Source organism: Coregonus clupeaformis, chromosome 7 (assembly GCF_020615455.1).
Source record: "Coregonus clupeaformis isolate EN_2021a chromosome 7, ASM2061545v1, whole genome shotgun sequence".
Taxonomy (NCBI): domain Eukaryota; kingdom Metazoa; phylum Chordata; class Actinopteri; order Salmoniformes; family Salmonidae; genus Coregonus; species Coregonus clupeaformis.
Window position 1 is genome coordinate 42322288 of NC_059198.1, and position 20659 is coordinate 42342946.

General features: G+C 44.3%; 1 pseudogene; it reads left to right on the forward strand.

Annotated features, from left to right (window-relative positions):
* The first annotated feature begins 16443 nt into the window (after window positions 1-16443).
* LOC121568681 overlaps window positions 16444-20659 on the forward strand; it is a 36125-nt pseudogene continuing 31909 nt past the window's right edge.

Genomic DNA, 20659 nt, shown 5'->3' on the forward strand with positions numbered 1-20659 from the left:
CAGATGTGTTGATCGTTTAGTCCACCAGGTGGCAAACTATGCATAGTTTACGAGAGTATAGTAAGGTAGGCAGAGTACTGCAGTTATGTATTTGAAGTGCAGAGCTAGGATTTAAACCCAGTCCCAATTTAATTTCTCATCATTTTAAAGTTAATGAGATAAATGCACATAGGATTATCAATTAAGGACATGCATACACCAAGCAGAGTATAGTGCTGCTATTAATTGAGGACAGTAATATATAGTAGTTACCATTCTGCCTGATTTAAAAAAAGATGTGGTTTAAACTATCATTTGAAGAAAAATGCTAAGTGCTTGATAGTTTTTAATAAAACTTGATCTTGAACGTATTGCTATTGACACTTGATAATAAAGATTGTATTTTCAAATGGATGTTTAAAAGTTACAATTGTCCAGTCATCAATGTTGTGAAATGTCTGAAATGGTTGTGGCTAGTACATGCCAGGAATTGCAGACACCCACTCAAACGTTATGGGTAAAGAATGATTTTATTAGGATCCCCATTAGCCAAAGCCAATGACGACAGCTAGTCTTACTGGGGTCCGACACATAACGAAAAAGACATTACAGACCAAATAAAACAATTTACAGACATTTACATGTAGTGTGTGAGTGTGTATCTATCAGTTACACATAGTGCCTTCAGAAAGTATTCACACACCCCTTGACTTATTCCACATTGTTGTGTTACAGCCTGAATTCAAAATTGATGCACACAATACCCCATAATGACAAAGTGAATTTTTGCTGATTTATTCAAAGTCAAATACAGAAATATCAACATTACATAAGTATTCACACCACTGAGACAAAACTTTGTAGAAGCACCTTTGGTGGTGATTACAGCTTTGAGTCGTCTTGGATAGGTGTGTATCAGCTTTGCATCTGGATTTGTGGATTTTCTCCAATTCAGATTTTCTCAAGCTCTGTTAAGTTAGATTGGGAGTGGCGGTGAACAGCAATCTTCTCAGGAGTGGCTTCCGTCTGGCCACCCTCCCATAAAGCCCAGATTGGTGAAGTACTGTAGAGACTCGTCCTTCTGGCAGGTTCTCCCATCTCAGCCAAGGAACTATGTAGTTCCGTCACAATGGTCATTGTCTTCTTGGTCACCTCCCTGACCAAGGTCCTTCTCGTCCATTTGCTCAGTTTGGTTGGACAGCTAGCTCTAGGAAGAGTCTGGGTAGTTCCATATTTTTTCCATTTCCCAATGATGGGACCACTGTGCTCTTGGAAACTTTCAACACTCTAGAAATTGTTGTATTCCTTTCCTCTGATATATGCCTCATCACAATTCTATCTCGAAGCTCTACGAACAGTTCCTTAAAATTCATGTTATAGTTTCTGCTCTGACATGCACTATCAACTATGGGACCTTATATAGACAGGTGTGTTTCTTTCTAAACCATGTCCAAACAATTTAATTGGCCACAGGTGGACTCCAATCAAGTTGTAGCGACATCCCAAGGATGATCAAAGGAAATTGGATGCACCCGAGCTCAATTTGGAGTGGCATAGCAAAGGGGTGTGAATACTTATGTAAATTAGATATTTATTTATTTAATTTTCAATAAATGTGCAAAAATGTCTAAAAACATGTTTTCTCTTTGTCATTATGGGGTGTTGTGTGTAGATGGGTGAAAATCAATTTAATCAATTTTGAATTCAGGCTGTAACACATCAAAATGTGGAATAAGTCAATGTCAGTACATGCACACAACAAGTAGGTCACATGGGGGAGAGGCGTTGTGCCATGAAGTGTTGCTTTATTCGTTTTTTGAAACCAGGTATGCTGTTCACTTGCGCTATATGAGATGGAATGGAGTTCCATGCAATCATGGCTGTCTAATACTGTAAGTTTCCTTGATTTTTTTCTGAACCTGGGGACTGTGAAAAGACCACTGGTGGCATGTCTGGTGGGGTAAATGTGTGTGTCAGTGCTGTGTGTAAGTTGACTGTGCAAACAATTAGAAAACGTATAAAAATCCAATTTAGTTATTTTTCTATTTAAAAAGTGTGATTTTGAGAGCGAAAACCTGAAAAAAGAGGGGGAAACAGAAACCTGGAAAAACTAAACAGAGAACTGAATTTCTGAATAAATAAAAAACCGACATCACCGAAAACATTTCATAGATTTTATAGGGCCCTACACTGGTTATCAGGGAAAAAATTGGCTAGATAGATAACTTGAGTCCTCTTACATGCCGTACTAAAGTTAAAAGGAATGGGATTGGTGTATACATGGGCGAGAGAGAGTTTCCTTCTACCATATGTTTTGCACCAGTCTCTGCACTATTCTTTTTAAATCCAAGTCACATTGAGACTGACTTCTAAGTCCATTTAGTGGCATAATGAATGGAGCAATGTAACATTTTCTTGTGTGTTGTAACTTGGGGGTTACCCCTATAGCCCTCAGGTTTTTTTTATTTAAACCTAACCTGATCTATGACCTGACGCATCACCTTATGTATAACTGCCCTACAGTGGCAAGAAGTGACATCCCAAAAAACACACAAATAACTACACAAAACAAATGGCTCCTAGCCTTCTTCTATCCCTAACACTAAAACTGAAACAAAATATAAAAACGAAATACAAATATTTTTATACAACTCAAACTACAATGAACAAAAATATAAACGCAACATATAAAGTATTGGTCCCATGTTTCATGAGCTGAAATAAAAGATCCCAGAAATTATCCACACGCACAAAAGGCTTATTTGTCTCAAATGTTGTGCACACATTTGTTTACATCCCTGTTTGTGAGCATTCTCCTTTGCCAAGATAATCCATTCACCTGACAGGTGTTGCATACACTACATGACCAAAAGTATGTGGACACCGGCTCGTCGAACATCTCATTCCAAAATCATGGACATTAATATGGAGTTGGTCCCCTCTTTGCTGCTATAACAGCCTCCACTCTTCTGGGAAGGCTTTCCACTAGATGTTGGAAAATTGCTGTGGGGACTTGGTTCCATTCAGCCACAAGGTCGGGCACTTATGTTGGGCGATTAGGCCTGGCTCGCAGTCGGCTTTCCAATTCATCCCAAAGGTGTTTGATGGGGTTGAGGTCAGGGCTCTGTGCAGGCCAGTCAAGTTCTTCCACACCGATCTCAATAAACCATTTCTGTATGGACCTCGCTTTGTGCACGGGGGCATTGTCATGCCGAAACAGGAAAGGGCTTTCCCCAAACTGTTGCCACAAAGTTGGAAACACAGAATCATCTAGAATGTCATTGTATGCTGTAGCATTAAGATTTCCCTTCACTGGAACTAAGGGGCCTAGCCCGAACCATGAAAAACAGCCCAAGACCATTATTCCTCCTCCACCAAATTTTACAATTGGCACTATGCATTCGGGCAGGTAGCGTTCTCCTGGCATCCGCAAATTAATATTTGTCCATCAGACTGCCAGATGGTGAAGCGTGATTCATCACTACAAAGAGCGCGTTTCTACTGCTCCAGAGTCCAATGGCGACGAGCTTTACACCACTCCAGCCGGCGCTTGGCATTGCACATGGTGATCTTAGTCTTGTGTGAGGCTGCTCGGCAATGGAAACCCCATTTCATTAAGCTCCCGAAGAAACAGTTATTGTGCTTGTGTTTTTTTACATGCTACACGCTACAGCACTCGGCGGTCCCGTTCTGTGAGCTTGTATGGCCTACCACTTAGCGGCTGAGCCGTTGTTGCTCCTAGATGTTTCAGTTTCACAATAACAGCACTTACAGCTGACCGGGGCAGCTCTAACAGGGCAGAAATTTGACAAACTGACTTGTAGGAAAGGTGGCAAAAAAATTATAAATGTATGCACTCACTAACTCTATGTCGCTCTGGATAAGAGCGTCTGCTAAATGACTAAAATGTAAAAAATGTGGCATCCTATGACGGTGCCACGTTGAAAGTCACTGAGCTCTTTAGTAAGGCCATTCTACTGCCAATGTTTGTTTATGGAGATTGCATGGATCTGTGCTCGATTTTATACACCTGTCAGCAATGGGTGTGGCTGAAATAGCCGAATCCACTAATTTGAAGGGGTGTTCACATACTTTTGTATATACAGTGCATTCAGAAAGTATTCAGTCCCCTTCCCTTTTTCCACATTTTGTTACGTTACATCCTTATTCTAAAATGGATTTAATTAATTAATTTCCTCATCAATCTACACACAATACCCCATAATGACAAAGCAAAAACTGATTTTTAGAAATTTGTGCAAATGTATTACAAATAAAAAACTGAAATAACTTATTTACATAAGTATTCAGACCCTTTGCTATGAGACTCGAAATTGAGCTCAGATGCATCCTGTTTCCATTGATCATCCTTGAGATGTTTCTACAACTTGATTGGAGTCCACCTGTGAACAATTCAATTGATTGGCTATGATTTGGAAAGGCACACACCTGTCTATATAAGGTCCCACAGTTGACAGTGCATGTCAGAGCAAAATCAAAGGAATTTTCGGTAGAGCTCCGAGACAGGATTGTGTCGAGGCACAGATCTGGGGAAGGGTACCAAAACATTTCTGCAGCATTGAAGGTCCCCAAGAACACAGTGGCCTCCATCATTCTTAAATGGAAGAAGTTTGGAACCACCAAGACTCTTCCTAGAGCTGGCCGCCCGGCCAAAGAGAAGGGCCTTGGTCAGGAAGGTGACTAAGAACCCGATGGTCACTCTGACAGAGCCCTAGAGTTCCTCTGTGGAGATGGGAGAACCTTCCAGAAGGACAACCTTGCAGCATTCCACCAATCAGGCCTTTATGGTAGAGTGGCCAGACGGAAGCCACTCCTCAGTAAAAGGCACATGACAGCCTGCTTGGAGTTTGCCAAAAGGCACCTAAAGACTTTCAGACCATGAGAAACAAGATTGTCTGGTCTGATGAAACAAAGATTGAACTCTTTGGCCTGAATGCCAAGCGTTACGTCTGGAGGAAACCTGGCACCATCCCTATGGTGAAGCATGGTGGTGGCAGCATCATGCTGTGGGGATGTTTTTCAGCGGCAGGGACTGCGAGACTAGTCAAGATCAAGGCAAACATGAACGGATTAAAGTACAGAAAGATCCTTGATGAAATCCTGCTACAGAGCGCTCAGGACCTCAGACTGGTTGTGAAGGTTCACCTTCCAACAGGACAACGACCCTAAGCACACAGCCAAGAACACAGGACTGGCTTCGGGACAAGTCTCTGAATGTCCTTGAGTGGCCCAGCCAGAGCCCGGACATCTCTGGAGAGACCTGGAAATAGCTGTGCAGCAATGCTCCCCATCCAGCCTGACAGAGCTTGAGAGGATCTGCAGAGAAGAATGGGAGAAACTCCTCAAATACAGGTGTGCCAAGCTTGTAGCATCATACCCAAGAAGACTCAAGGCTGTAATCGCTGCCAAAGGTGCTTCAACAAAGTACTGAGTAAAGGGTCTGAATACTTATGTAAATGTGATATTTCAGTTTTGTTTAAATATAAATTAGAACACATTTCTAAAAACCTATTTTGGCTTTGTCATTATGGGGTATTGTGTGTAGATTGATGAGGATATTTTTTTTTTTAATCAATTTTAGAATAAGGCTGCAACCTAACAAAATGTGGAAAAAGTCAAGGGGTCTGAATACTTTCCGAAGGCACTGTATACCGTATGTCCATAAGACCTGGCTTTGAAAAGGAAAATAGCAAATACCCCAAAGATTTAAGCTGGTGAATATAATAATAATATGCCATTTAGCAGACGCTTTTATCCAAAGCGACTTACAGTCATGCGTGCATACATTTTTTTTGTGTATGGGTGGTCCCGGGGATCGAACCCACTACCTTGGCGTTACAAGCGCCGTGCTCTACCAGCTGAGCTACAGAGGACCACATGCACACATGCATGTAACAGAGGTGGTTTGATGACCACACTCACATTATGTGTAACCTTTACTGAGACATGAGGAGTTGCATTGGCTCCCTGAGCTAATGCCTAAGCTTTGGGTTAATGCGCTTTTTTGGCACGCAGGAGACCCAGGATAACACATGATCGGTCATGCGCATACAGACACACATGTGACTTTTCATAAGGCATGGACTTTGACCTATCATAAAGTTTGATCTGTTCTCAGTAAGACAGAGACTGTGTTTACACAAGAAGCCCAATTCTGATATTTCTTCCACTAATTGGTCTTTTGACCAATCAGATCAGCTCTGAAAAATATCTGATATGATTGGTCAAAAGACCAATTAGTGGAAAAAGGGTCAAAATTGGGCTGCCTGTGTAAACACAGCCAGAGTCACTTGTACACATTAACATTGGAATTACATTTGTTTTTTCCCAGAGGCAATTGGGAGAGAAAAAGAAGGAATCCAAACAGAGAATCCAGAAGAGACAGAAAGAGATGCAGGAGGTGAGACAGGCTGTGAAATCACTCAAGGTGAGTGTTGTTGACCATTTACATGTATTTACTTGGCAGATAGTCCTCTCTAAAGTAACTTACTTCTCCTAAAGTAAACTACAGTAAAACTGAAGCCAGTAAGGAACCCAGTGCTGGGTCATGTTCCAATCCCACTGAGCCCCACTGTGGAGAACAGGTTGTCTGGGGTTCTGGTGAGAGCTGAGTGAATGGGCTGGTTGATATGAAACCCCTCCTCTCTTTCTGTGTTTCCTAACAGTGCTCTGCACAAGCAGCAGTGGAGGACAGTGAGAGGATCTTTACTGAGCTGATCCACTCCGTTGACAGAAGGCGCTCTGAGGTGAAAGAGCTGATCAGATCCCAGGAGAAGGCTGAAGTGAGTCGGGCTGAAGGACTGCTGAAGCAACTGGACCAGGAGATGGCTGAGCTGAGGAGGAGAGATACTGAGCTGGAGAAGCTCTCAAACACAGAAGGCAACATCCAATTCCTCCAGGTGATATCAATGGCTCTCTGTCCCCAGCATCAGGTGTTCCTGCTGAAAATGAAATCTTTGTATTTCTCAACAATCATCTTTTCTCTGTTTTTCTGATCTGTCTCTGTAGAGTTTCCAGTCTCTCTATGTCCCTCTGTTACCCAACATCACTGTCAACCAACATGTATACTTTGAGGATATAAAGAAATCAATCTCTGGGCTGAAAAGTAAAGTTGAAAAGATCTGTTCTGGAGAAATGGCCAACATCTCTGTAAAGAGTCGGTAACATATCTGTCATTGATATTACTAAACCAATTACTTAAGCCTCTTTCAACTACTGAGCCCCTTGATTTACTTTAATGTTTTTGTCATGATCAGTATTGAAACAGTGATATTTAATTTCCTGTATCTCCATAATGACAAAAGTCCACATTGTTCCACCTTCTGAGCCCCGTTGTCTTCCCTCATTTGGCACAACTCAGTCTGGACTGTCAGTTGGAGGACTAGCATTACATGGGAAGGACACCACCTTTCAGAAGACGAGGCCTGAATCCAAGACCAGAGAGGAGTTCTTGGAATGTGAGTAAAGGACATACTGTACAATGCACTTTAATATACTACACACACACACACACACACACCTAGATGCACACATACATTTCACTTGTTTTTTTGTCTTCATCCTCAGATTCCTGCCAGCTCACATTGGATCCCAACACAGCACATAAAATGCTGTGTCTGTCTGAGGGGAACAGAAAGGTGACACGGAGTAATAACGACCAGCTTTATCCTGACCATCCAGACAGATTTACCACCTATGTCCAGGTGTTGTGTAGAGAGGGTCTGTCTGGAGCCTGCTACTGGGAGGTAGAGTGGAGCGGGGTGGAGGTTTATATAGCTGTCTCATATAAAGGGATCAGCAGGAGAGGACATACTGAGTGGTTTAGAAGCAGTAATCAGGCCTGGTGTTTGGAGTGTGGTGCCTTTGACTGCTCTTTCTGGTACAATAGTAAACGGACTGCCATTCGTGTCCCCCTTTCCACCAGAGTAGGAGTGTACCTGGACCACAGGGAAGGAACTCTGTCTTTCTACAGTGTCTCTGACACAATAACCCTCCTCCACAGAGTCCAGACCCCATTCACTGAACCCCTCTATCCTGGGTTCGGTGTCGATTATGGATCTGTGAATATACTGACACAGACACAGTGATTCACTTTGATGAGAATACAGACATGCTATATCCTCTTAAGACTACAGTGCTCAATTTCGGGCACTAGATTTGCTGGTAATTACTGATAATATGTTTACATTACTTATTTTATTCATTCCACACCGATTTATAAGTCAGAACAAAACAAACTAGACAGTTAAAGAACACTCAGAGGCAGGTACATCAAAGCTGGGACCGAGAGACTGAAAAACAGCTTCTATCTCCAAGTCATCAGACTGTTAAACAGTCATCACTAGCTGGCCTCCGCCCGGTAACCTGCCCTGAACCTTAGACAATGTCACTAGCCGGCTACCACCCGATACTCTACCCTGCACCTTAGAGATTGAACCCTGTTCACTTGAATAATGTTTATTACTGTTTTACCCACTTGATATGTATTTACTGTATTCTAGTCATGGCTCATCCTATATAACTACTGCTGTACACACCTTTTCTATTCACATACTGTCCATACTGTCTATACACACCATTGACATACATACAGTACAGTACAGTGGAGGCTCCTCAGAGGAGGAAGGGGAGGACCATCCTCCTAAGTGAATTTCATAAAAATAAAAATTGTAAAACATTTAAAAAGTTCTTCTTTTTAGATAAAACTATACTAAATATATTAATGTCACCAAATAATTGATTAAAACACCTCAACAGCACTCTGTAAGGTAGCGCCATGGTGACAGCTAGCTTCTGTCCTCCTCTGGGTACATTAACTTTAATAAAAAACCTAGGAGGCTCATGGTACTCACCCCCTTCCATAGACTTACACAGTAATTATGACAACTTCCGGAGGACATCCTCAACCTATCAGAGCTTTTGCAGCATGAACTGACATGTTGTCCACCCAATCAAAGGATCAGAGAATGAATCTAGTACTGAAAGCATAAGCTACAGCTAGCTAGCACTGCAGTGCATACAATGTGGTGAGTACTGTTAGTTGACTTAAAGAGAGAGAAAGACAATAGTTGAACAGTTTTGAACAAATTAATTTATTCAAAAATGAAGGAGAAGCAACAGAGAGATGGCTATATTTCGTCATTTTTTTTCACTTTCACTTTCTTAGCTAGCAAATGCAGCTAGCTAGTTTAGCCTACACCAAAACCCGGTTCAAACATAAGGATGCTATGTTAGCTAGGTGGCTATGACTATCCAACACAACACTGGAACTCTTCCAAGTCAAGGTAAGCATTTGGTTTTCCTAATGTATTGCCACCGGGGCCTGCCGGTGTAACCGCTAAACTGCTTACTGACTGCACACTGTAACGTTACTTTTGATTGTAGCAGGTTTACTAACACGTTAGTTCTATTAGCTATGTTGACTATGAATTTACTTTAGATAGTATGGTAACAACGATGCAGGCTGTGTGTAGAAGTTATGATATGGTTTGGCTTGGAAAGGTTTTTTCGCCTGGTCACATATAACTGATGTGTTGAGCATTGAAGTCCACAAGCGAAGGGAAAAGGTGAAAGGAGCAGAGCGCATAGATGCGAGAAGGAATACAACATGGCTGCTATGAAAGTGATTCCACCGATTCTGTTAAAAAACGTTTCTTAAACTGAAGCAAACGAAACGTGGATAAACGAACCTGAATTTGTCCAATAGAATCTCTCGTTTGTAACTGTTGGACTAATGATTACATCCTAGATGAGCTAGATGCAGGCAAGAGTGTGGAAGGTGGTATTGAATGTGTCACTATCTGTCCATGTGTCACTGTCTGTTGCCTCAAATTTTTATCTCAACCTGTGTGCATCTACGTTGTAAACTTTAATTCATCGGCAAGGTTGTAGCTACCTCATGATGGGTATAGGGAATTTTTGAATATTATGTAGTAGCCTAAACCTATCGATGTTACATTGAACTGGGTGAATGGAATATGAATGACAGTCATCCAATATGCTGTAATAGAAATAAGGCCATGCTCATGAAAAAATTATCGTCCTCCCTCATCTTAAACGGCACAGACCGCCACTGATAGAGTATATATTTATATTTCTCGTTCTGATATTTCTTAATTACTAGTTTTTTTTCTTGTTTTAATGTGGGTATTGTTATTGTATTGCTAGATATTACTACACAGTTGGAGCTAGAAAGATAAACATTTCACTGCACATGCGATAACATCTGCAAATCTGTGTAAGCAACCAATAAACTTTTATTTAATTCAATTTTGTCTAATACACGTGTCTCTGTCTCCATCCAGTGGTTGGCGGCGTCATTACAATATATTTTGTCACCTCTTTTCTACATTTTACATTTACATTTACGTCATTTAGCAGACGCTCTTATCCAGAGCGACTTACAAATTGGTGCATTCACCTTATAGCCAGTGGGATAACCACTTTACAATGTTTATTTATTTATTTCTTTTTAAATTTTGGGGGGGCGGGGGTGTGTTGGGGAAAGGGGGGGGTAGAAAGATTACTTTATCCTATCCCAGGTATTCCTTAAAGAGGTGGGGTTTCAAATGTCTCCGGAAGGTGGTGAGTGACTCCGCTGTCCTGGCGTCGTGAGGGAGCTTGTTCCACCATTGGGGTGCCAGACCAGCGAACAGTTTGACTGGGCTGAGCGGGAACTATGCTTCCGCAGAGGTAGGGGAGCCAGCAGGCCAGAGGTGGATGAACGCAATGCCCTCGTTTGGGTGTAGGGACTGATCAGAGCCTGAAGGTACGGAGGTGCCGTTCCCCTCACAGCTCCGTAGGCAAGCACCATGGTCTTGTAGCAGATGCGAGCTTCAACTGGAAGCCAGTGGAGTGTGCGGAGGAGCGGGGTGACGTGAGAGAACTTGGGAACGTTGAACACCAGACGGGCTGCGGCATTCTGGATGAGATGTAGGGGTTTAATGGCACAGGCAGGGAGCCCAGTCAACAGCGAGTTGCAGTAATCCAGACGGGAGATGACAAGTGCCTGGATTAGGACCTGTGCCGCTTCCTGTGTAAGGCAGGGTCGTACTCTCCGAATGTTGTAGAGCATGAACCTACAGGATCGGGTCACCGCCTTGATGTTAGCGGAGAACGACAGGGTGTTGTCCAGGGTCACGCCAAGGCTCTTCGCACTCTGGGAGGAGGACACAACGGAGTTGTCAACCGTGATGGCGAGATCATGGAACAGGCAGTCCTTCCCCGGGAGGAAGAGCAGCTCCGTCTTGCCAAGGTTCAGCTTGAGGTGGTGATCTGTCATCCATACTGATATGTTTGCCAGACATGCAGAGATGCGATTCGCCACCTGGTTATCAGAAGGGGGAAAGGAGAAGATTAGTTGTGTGTCGTCTGCATAGCAATGATAGGAGAGGCCATGTGAGGATATGACAGAGCCAAGTGACTTGGTGTATAGCGAGAATAGGAGAGGGCCTAGAACTGAGCCCTGGGGGACACCAGTGGTGAGAGCACATGGTGCGGAGACAGCTTCTCGCCACGCCACTTGGTAGGAGCGACCGGTCAGGTAGGACGCAATCCAAGAGTGAGCCGCGCCGGAGATGCCCAGCTCGGAAAGGGTGGAGAGGAGGATCTGATGGTTCACAGTATCAAAGGCAGCAGACAGGTCTAGAAGGACAAGAGCAGAGGAGAGAGAGTTAGCTTTAGCAGTGCGGAGAGCCTCCGTGACACAGAGAAGAGCAGTCTCAGTTGAATGACCAGTCTTGAAACCTGACTGGTTTGGATCAAGAAGGTCATTCTGAGAGAGATAGCAAGAGAGTTGGCTAAAGACGGCACGCTCAATAGTTTTGGAGAGAAAAGAAAGAAGGGATACTGGTCTGTATTTGTTGACATCAGAGGGATCGAGTGTTGGTTTTTTGAGAAGGGGTGTAACTCTCGCTCTCTTGAAGACGGAAGGGACATAGCCAGCGGTCAAGGATGAGTTGATCAGCGAGGTGAGGTAAGGGAGAAGGTCACCGGAGATGGTCTGGAGAAGAGAGGAGGGGATAGGGTCAAGCGGGCAGGTTGTTGGGCGGCCGGCCGTCACAAGTCGTAAGATTTTATCTGGAGAGAGAGGGGAGAAAGAAGTCAAAGCAAAGGGTAGGGCAGTGTGAGCAGGACCAGCAGTGTCATTTGACTTAACAAACGAGGATCGGATGTCGTCAACCTTCTTTTCAAAATGGTTGATGAAGTCATCCACAGAGAGGGAGGAGGGGGGGGGGGAGGATTCAGCAGAGAGGAGAATGTGGGAAAGAGCTTCCTAGGGTTAGAGGCAGATGCTTGGAATTTAGAGTGGTAGAAAGTGGCCTTAGCAGCAGAAACAGATGAAGAAAATGTAGAGAGGAGGGAGTGAAAAGATGCCAGGTCCGCAGGGAGTCTAGTTTTCTTCCATTTCCGCTCAGCTGCCCGGAGCCCTGTTCTGTGAGCTCGCAATGAGTCATCAAGCCACGGAGCTGGAGGGGAAAAATTGAGAATGTCCACTTGGGAGAGATGAGGATTCCTGTGCCACCACCCCGCTGACCAGATGCTCTCGGGGTATGCGAGAACACATGGTCAGACGAGGAGAGAGCAGTAGGAGTAGCAGTGTTTTCAGTGGTAATCCATGTTTCCGTCAGCGCCAAGAAGTCGAGGGACTGGAGGGTAGCATAGGCTGAGATGAACTCTGCCTTGTTGGCAGCAGAACGGCCACCAGGTTAGAGAGGCAGCAGCCACGCGGTGTGAGGCGTTTGTATAGCCTGTGCGGAGAGGAGAGAACAGGGATAGGCAGAGGCATAGTTGACAGGCTGCAGCAAATGGCTACAATAATGCAGAGGAGATCGGAATGAAATGAACTAAACATCTGGGAAAGGAGAGAGCGGGGCCTCCCTCACCACAACTCCCAAATATAACTCTCCCAACTTCCACCTCAGAAACTATAATTGTTGTAAACTACAGCGGTTCAATGTTTTCTAGGAATAGACTAACTTAGTTTATTCAGCTAGCTAACTAGGTACAGTATTATTCCGTGAAAATAGTCTGGGCACCTAGTCATAAGACGCCACAGCCAGCTAGCATGCCGGACTCCAACAACACATTTTAGTACCAATACTCGGCCACAACAAACCACCAGTGTGTCGACACGCAAGCAGATCATTCATGTCCGTGTCTAACGTTGTGGGTTAGTCCCGACAGCTTGAGCGAGTCCGTCGTCAACTTATTCAGCCAGTTAGTTAGCTAGAATAGTTAGCAAACTAGCTAGCCATTGCTTTCAGACAAAGAAGAAACCCCTCCTTTCACGGCACGAACACACAGAGAGAGCCAAACTAACGTTAACTAGTCACCCATGTCCCGAATTCCTTGAACGACTCGGGCTACCAATATGTAAAAAAACAAAAACACAAATGTAGGTTATGACTTACCCCTAGCAGCTACTGTTAGCTAGCCAAGTGCAAAGCTAGCCACTGAATTGACTCAGCCAGTTCGCGTCTGTTCGCTAGGTCGTTCCAGCTATTGTTTACTAGTAGCTATCCAGGTAGTAACAAGCTAGCTAAATTTCAAGCACAGTAGCCACTTGCTACCTAACGTTAACGGTTCAGAGAATGAGGTTAGAAAACAGCTGAATGGTAGGCAATTATTGTATGTAATTATTGTAGGCAGCCAGCTGGCGTAATTACAGGCACTCTCAGGCGTGAAACAACTATACCGTTGCTAATAGCTACTCGCCAGCTAGTCCAGGTGGTGGGTTAGCTAGCTAGCTTCGTGCTACACCGGGCTCAATCGAATACAATACTAACCTACAGTAATTACATACAACAACCCACGATAACTACCTACAATACCTAACTACAATCTAAATACATAGTTTAAGCCTTACTCGACAAAGCCCAAGCTATGTATAAAGCCAAGCTTACCCGACGCCAAGCTTACCCGACGACCTCCTGGCACGTGAGCTCAGCACATCACGTCAAAGGGGCGGTCCTTAGAAAAGCTGCTGTCTTGCTGGACTCGCTCGCGACACAGACATCTCTGGATTCCTATCGAGCAGGAAGTTCTAAATATACTGAACAAAAATATAAAAGCAACATGTAAAGTGTTGGTCCCATGTTTCATGAGCTGAAATAAAGAATCCCAGAAATGTAGCATGTGCAAAAAAGCTTATTTCTCTCATATTTTGTGCACAAATTTGTTTACATCCCTTTTAGTAAGCATTTCTCCTGACAGGTGTGGCATATCAAGAAGCTGATTAAACAGCATAATCATTACACAGGTGCACCTTGTGCTGGAGACAATAAAAGGCCACTCTAAAATGTGTAGTTTGGCACACAACACAATTCCACAATGTCTCAAGTTTTGAGAGAGCGTGCAGTTGGCATGCTGAATGCAGGAATGTCCACCAAAGCTGTTGCCAGACAATTTAAGGTTCATTTCTCTACCATAAACCGGCTCCAATGTCATTGTAAAAAATGTGTCAGTACGCAAACCAGCCTCACAACACCACGTGTAACCACGACAGCCCAGGACCTCCAAAACCGGCTTCTTCACCTGCAGGATTGTCTGACACTAGCCACCCGGACAGTGGATGAAACTGTGGGTTTGCACAACCGAATAATTTCTGCGAGCTTGTCGTACTCACCAGGGTCATGACCTTACTGCAGTTCGGCGTTGTAACCGACTTCAGTGGGAAAATGCTCACCTTCGATGGCCACTGGCGTGACGAGATTTGAGGCCCATTGTTGTGCCATTCATCTGCTGTCATCACCTCATTTTTCAGCATGAAAATGCACGGCCCCATGTCGCACAGATCTGTACACAATTCCTGGAAGCTGAAAATGTCCATGTTCTTCCATGGTCTGCATACTCACCATACATGTCACCCATTGAGCATGTTTGGGATGCTCTGAATCGACGTGTACGACAGCATGTTCCAGTTCCTGCCAATATCCAGCAACTTCGCACAGCCATTGAATTGGAGTGGGACAACATTCCACAGGCCACAATTAACAGCCTGATCAACTGCGAAGGAGATGTGTCGCGCTGAATGAAGCAAATGGTGGTCACACCAGATATTGACTGGTTTTCTGATCCACGCCCCTACCTTTTATTTAAGGTATCTGTGACCAACAGATGCATATCTGTATTCCCAGTCATATGAAATCCATTGATTAGGGCCTAATGAATTAATTTCAGTTGCCTGATTTCCTTTTCTGAACTGTAATTCAGTAAAATCTTTGACATTTTTGCTTGTTATGTTTATCTTTTTGTTCTGTGTAAAAAATATTTTGGAAGCTATAGAAATGCATTTAATAATGATGATAGTGATGTACTGGGCCGTGCAGTACTTTGGTATGCCAAGCAGTTGCCATACCAAACATTGATGCAGCCAGTCTGGTGCAGCTGTATAACTTTCTGAGGATCTGAGGGCCCATGCCACAGGGGAAAGAGGCATTGGCGTGCCCTCTTCACAACTGTGTTGGTGTATTTGGACCATGATAGGTCCTTAGTGATGTGAACACTGAGGAACTTGAAGCTCTCGACCCGCTCCACTACAGCCCTGTCGATGTAAATGGGGGCATGTGCAGCCCTTCATTTCCTGTAGTCAACGATCAGCTCCTTTATCAGCATGGCGGATGTGTTGTTGCCTCACCTCACCACCTGGGGGTGGCCCGTCAGGAAGTCCAGGATCCAGTTGCAGAGGGAATTGTTCAGTCCCAGGGACCTTAGCTTAGTGATGAGCTTCGATGACACTATGGTGTTGAACTCTGAGCTGTAGTCTATGAACAGCATTCTCATTTAGGTGTTCCTTTTGTCCAAGTGGGAAAGGGTAGTGTGCCGTGCAATAGAGATTGCGTCATCTGTGGATCTGTTGGGTCGGTATGCGGATTGGAGTGGGTGTTTAGCTGAATCTCAGGAGTGAGTCAAAGAACTACACTTCCCAGAGTGCACCAGCAGCAGCAAACCGGCTGCTTGTCACCTGATCAATCATTTTCACTGATTTGGAGCACCTGTGAAGGCATGGAGGGGCTCAGTCATTCAGAAGAACAAACTTCAGAGAGAAGACTCCAAGTTCACTCACAGGTTCAGTCCAAAGACGCCAATGGTAAAAGGCTTAAATGGTTAATTCATTTAAGTTATTTAGAATGTTTATTTAAATGTTTAAACTAATTTAAGTTCATTAGAATGTTTAATTAAAATTGTAACTTTTTGTTCTGTCTTTAAAGGTTTACAACCTAATTTACAACCTAATTTACTGGCTAATTTACTGGACAGACCAATCAACTGAAAGCAAACTAAAAATTAAAAAGATTGAGTTGGAAATTTGAATTGTCCCTGTGTCCTTTGGATGGTGAACAAGAGGAGGACTTGACAGTTGTAAACCACGCGGAGCGGCCTGGCCCTGAGGATAAACGGCTTCAGATCCAGAAATAAGCTGTTGACGCAGAGGAAGTCAAGATGGCGGAAGATGTCCTGGGGAAGTCGGTCCAGCAGCTCAAAAAGGAGAGGACCACTGCAAAAAGCAGCTTCACCAGACAAGCCAACTTCATTTCAAGAGGAGCAAGCAGCATGCTTCAAGTGGAGTTAAAGGAGGAATTCGCTAAGCTTTCAGATTGTTTCAGAAAGATGCTCGATGCCAACGATGACTACAGGATTGGACTGGAGGCTGACATGACTGAGGATAAGGAACCAGGTCTTAATGAACAGCAAGAGGCTGACATTGATAGATCTGTAAATGAAGGTGAAACAAAGTGAACTTCTTGTGGCAATCCTGGAAGCAGAAAAAGCCAATGATAAAGCGGCTGATGTACCTGTGGAAAGTGCCAATTTAGAGGGCTATGAAGTGCACCTCGCTCTCTTGGACAAGAGAATAAAAGAGGTCATCTCAGCAATGTCAACATGGGAGCGATGGATCCCTGTAGAATTAAAGGACGAATTAGATGGAAGAGTCAAGGACGTAAGAGCATTCTACTACAGGCTTGAGTTAAGGAGACCTGAATTTGCCACTGCACGGACGATCAATGAGCAAGGCACAGGAGTGAAACTACTACCCCAACCAGCAACATCCACACCAATAGTGAGAATCAAGCCAATCTCTCTACCTATCTTCAATGGAAGCAAGAGAGAATATCACAGATGGAGGAATGACTGGGAAAGGCTACAAAAGCAGGGAGAGCCATCCAGATCAACTGAAGTTAGGAAAATTCAACTCCTGGAGAGTGTGGATGACAAAATCTCAAAAGACCTCAGACTTTCAACCTACACCACTGCCGATGACATGTTCAGAGTCCTGGAGAACAGGTATGGCAAAAAGTCAACAATTATAGTGGAAATCCTGGAAGAGCTAGAGAAGATGCCACATGTGAAAGGGAACCAACCAAGAAAGGTCATTGATCTCATACAGTCAGTGGAGAAGGCTCTAGCAGATCTCACAGAGTTAGGAAACTCTGGAGCCATAAATAACCCACTGGTAATTAGATCCATTGAAAGCAAGTTGACTCACTTCATTAAAAGAGACTGGGTGATGTTCATGGTTGAACCCAGAAACAATGTCACATCAGACAACCACTTTGTCATGCTCTTGAAGTTCCTGAAAGGTCAAGAAGAAATACTAGAGAGACTCGAACAGCTCAGAACTGTGGAGAAGGTGGAAAAATCAGATCGTTTGGACAAGAAGTATGACAGAAAGATTGCCTCAACAAAAACCACAAAGAAAGAAGAGCTTGATGAGGTATGTGGTGTATGTGGTGATAATGGGCACAACAACAAAATCTTCTTCTGTAGAAAGTTCAAAAGACTTAAGCTACCTGAAAAGAAAACTGTATTGAGAAAGCTAGGAGCATGCAGAAAATGTATTGGATGCCATGATGAAGATGGATACTGCAGAGACACTTTCCTATGCAGAAACAAAGACTGTAAAAGGGAAGGTGGTGCCCCAGACCACCATTTTTTCCTCTGCCCAAACGGAGAAGTCAAAAGAGGGGAGGAGAGAAAGAGTGGAAAAGACGGCAAAGGTGAAAGCAAGCTAACGGAGGAACAAGAGGAGATCTTGTCTGAACTTTCCCAGGAAATGGCAGATCGATGCAGAAAGGCTTTCACCAACACCAACAAAACCGCAGTGACACTCGATGCTTCAGGCCAGTCTGAGCTACCACAGAGAAATGGCCTCTCTGAACTTCCTGTCATCATGATGTTGATGCAAGTCACGGCAAACGCAGGGCAGAAGATTGGGACTTTAATTGACCTTGCTTCAGACACAAACTACATTACCCATAAGGCTGCTGAAAGACTGAGGTTAAGACATGAGAAGATAACTTTAGTTGTGCATGGGGTTGGTGGTATGACCATGGAGGTGAATACACAAAGGTATCTCCTCAAAGTCAGAGTCAAGACACCTAAAGGGACAGAGAGAGCTCATGAAATGGTCTGCTACGGCTTGGATGAGATCGCCAGAGTGCATCAAGTAATTGAACCTGAGAAGTTGAAAAGTTCTTCCCAGAAGTCAAACTTACAGAACTTCTCATTAGCCACCGAGAGGGAAGACTCGCTCCCCAGAGGGTAAAAATCATGGGAGACCTCGTCTTGTGGGAGGGTCCATTGGGGAAAACAGTGGGTGGAGCACATCCCAACTTATTTGAAGAAGTGGAGGTTGTATACGTCCAAAACACACTTCGCTCGCTCCATGAGGACAGCAGCTGTCAAATATCAAGAAATCACAAGTCCAACAACTGACACAGCCCAGCTACAGCAGGAGGATGTGACTCAGACCAAATTTACAGCTGCCGGTAACCGTGAGTTCCTTGAGTGGTGTCACTGGGACAGCATCGGAGCTGCATGTGAGCCAAGATGTGGAGGATGCCGATGTGGAAACTGTCCACCAGGAGGAAAAGAAATGACCCTGGCAGAGGAGAGGGAACTGGAGATCATTAAAGAAGGCCTCACCTACAAGAAGGGGGATGCTCACACACCGGCTACACATTGGGATGCAAAGTATCCTTGGACGGTAGATCCAGCCTCTCTCCCGAACAACAAAAGTGCAGTCCAGGCTTGTTTCTTAAGGATGGAAAAGCAACTAAGCAGAGAGCCAGACTGGAAAGTCGCATATGCTACCCAGATCCATGAAATGGTCGAGTGAGGCGCAGCCATAAAACTCACCAACAAAATCATGGACGAGTGGAACGGACCAGTGTGGTACATAAGCCACCTGGTGGCACCAAACCCTCATTCGGTGACAACACCAGTTCGTATTGTATGGAATAGTAGCCAGAAATACAAAGGCGTGGGTATGAATGATCTTCTTCTGAAGGGACCAGACGTTCTCAACCCTATAAGAGCTGTCTTGCTGAGGTTCAGAGAAGGGACGTATGCATCTCTAGGAGACATCAAAAAGATGCACAACTCTGTATGGCTGGAGGAGCGTGAGATGCATCTTCACAGGTTCCTCTGGAGGGACAGCCCAGATGAAGAGAGAAGTGAATATGCAATAACCAGAGTCAACATTGGGGACAGACCTGCTGGTTGCATTGCTCAGTTAGCTATGAGGGAAACAGCACGCCTGCCCAACTTTCTTCACATGGAGGATGAGCGCAGAGTCATTGAAGAGGACAGTTATGTGGATGACCTCTTAACCTCCCAAAATGACCTGAATAAACTCGACAAAATCACAGCAAATGTCGAAGAGATCTTGAAAGCTGGAGGGTTCTTCCTCAAACCATGGGTCCGGTCAGGGCAAAGTGGGAGGCAAGGAATGGAGATGGAGGTTCTAACAAAGACACAAAGTAAAACCTTAATTCTTCCAAATCAAATGAGGGACGAAGACAACAAAGCCTTGGGTATCGGCTACCAAATGGATGAAGACAAGCTCTACATGTTAACCTCAGTTAACTTTTCCAAAAGGAAAAAGAAGATGAGAGTTGGAAAAAATCTTCAAGGAGGAGGTGAGAACTGAGACACCTAACCCACTGACTAGGAGGGCTCTCTTAAGCCAAGTGGCTGGACTGTACGACCCAATTGGCTTAGTTACACCTGCCAAACAGAAGGGAGCAATTCTTGTTAGAAAAGCATTCCAAGAGGGAGGGGATGGGAAACTAACCCAAGAAACCTGGGACCAACCTCTCTCAGAAAGCCTCAGAGAAGAAGCCATCCAGATTTTTGAAGAATATGTGCAGCTTGGAGAGGTGAAATTCCACAGGAGCCTCACACCAGCTGGCTGGGAAGGGAAACCTTGGGGCATTACATTCTCTGATGGAAGTGACAAAACCTATGGAGCTGTGATGTACTTAAGATGGGAGACAAGTCAAGGCACTAAAGTTCGATTTGTTGAATCAAAAGCCAAGCTGACACCCCTGGATCAGAAGGGAGAAGCTGTAAAAGCTGAGATCTGTGGTGCTGTCAGGATCAGGAAGTGTGTGGAAAAGCATGCTCGAATGAAGATCGAGAGATGGATCCATCTACTTGACAGTCAAACGGTCTTGGGAGCCATTCAAAGAGTCAGTTGTGGCTACAAAACCTTCTTTGCAAATAGAGTGGGTGAAATCCAGAAGGCTGGACAAGTGCAAGACTGGTGGTGGATCCGTGGGGATCTAAACATAGCTGACATCATAACAGGAGGGGGTGCTCCTGAAGATTTGAAGAATAATTCCACATGGCAAAATGGACCAGAGTTCCTAAAGTG